General features: G+C 43.1%; 1 protein-coding gene and 1 pseudogene across 2 annotated transcripts in view; one reads left to right on the top strand and one right to left on the bottom strand.

Annotated features, from left to right (window-relative positions):
- Positions 1-1,319, top strand: part of CDH8 (cadherin 8) — a 299,936-nt gene that overhangs the window by 289,304 nt on the left and 9,313 nt on the right. The window lies entirely within an intron of this gene.
- LOC102772328 overlaps positions 332-1,319 on the bottom strand; it is a 1,510-nt pseudogene continuing 522 nt past the window's right edge.

Here is a 1,319-nt window from a genome sequence, read left to right as displayed (position 1 = left end):
CTTGTACAGGAGGCAACCAATCGATGTGTTTCTCTCACATCGATGTTTCTCTCTGTTTTTCTCTCTCTCTTCTACTCTCCCTAAAAAGCAATGGAAAAATATTCTCGGATAAGGATGAACAAAAATAAAAATTTTAAAAAACACACAGCAATCTTAAAGCTGGAAGAGCAATAAGTGAAATTGCTACTGTAGTTCGTGGATGTGGCAGGGGTACATGCTCTCTCATGACGAGGCAGGAGCGAGGCACATGACTGTGTATGTAGGAATAGGTGTGGCCAAGGACAGTCAGAGAGATGGAAGCCCCTGGAGAACAGAAAACATGAAGAGCCTCTCACCAGGCAATGCCAAAGCGCCCTGTGCATTTCCTCTTCCTCGCCTCTGTACCCTTTGTGGTGCCTGTCCCAGCTGGACTTGCCACAATTCCAAATTGTTCCTTCCTCTTTTAAGGTTCTTATCATCTTCAGACTCTTTGGAGATTGAAGAGACATTCAAACCAAACTTTGAGCTCTTTCCTTTAGCTTGTCCAGGTTAACCACAGGCTTAGCATCAGATGACAGGCCTTTTGATGGATTTGAAGAAATTCCAAATCTAGCTCCCCAGCAACTTTTTTTTTTTAACTTGATTTCAGAGAGAGGGTGAGAGAGAGAAACATCAGTGATGAGAGAGAAACATTGATCGGCTGCCTCCTGCACACACCCCTACTAGGAATCGAGCCTGCAACCCGGACCTGTGCCCGGACTTGGAATCGAACCATGACCTTCTGGTTCATAGGTTAATGCTCAACCACTGAGCAACACTGGCTGGTCTGATCTTTCCTTTTAAATGTTTCATAAGAGATTCACAGTACCTTTTGCTGCGCTTGATTTGCGATTTTGGATTTCTAAAGGTTCTAAAAGAAGTTGTATTTTTGTTGTTGTTCTTACTTATTCAAGATACAGTTCTCTGATCAGATACCACAAAACACACACACACACACACAGCAAAGCCTTCAGCTCTCTTCTGCATCCTCTCAGTCTGTGCTATTTCAAATATAATTATTACCACTTTCTTTTCTGCTGCCACATCACTAGTTTTTTTCAGGGGCCTCATCCTCTTTGACAGGCAGTTCTATGGGCTTGGGTTCTTCTTCCTGTTTCATCTCCCAGTTCATCTTCTTCATTTGCCTCCTCTTCAGCATGCTTTTCAAGATGAGCCCGGAGCCTGTTGATGAGACCTTGTTTTTTTTGTTTTGTTTTTTAATGAGATCTTGTTTTATTTCCTTGGTCTCCGAACCACTAGCAAGAAGAAAAAAAACAAAAAACAACCCCCGCCCCCCCCCC

The sequence above is a fragment of the Myotis davidii genome, unplaced genomic scaffold, assembly GCF_000327345.1.
Source record: "Myotis davidii unplaced genomic scaffold, ASM32734v1 scaffold590, whole genome shotgun sequence".
NCBI lineage: Eukaryota > Metazoa > Chordata > Mammalia > Chiroptera > Vespertilionidae > Myotis > Myotis davidii.
The sequence above is the reverse complement of the archived record's forward strand: the minus strand, read 5'-3'. Positions and strand labels throughout refer to the sequence as shown.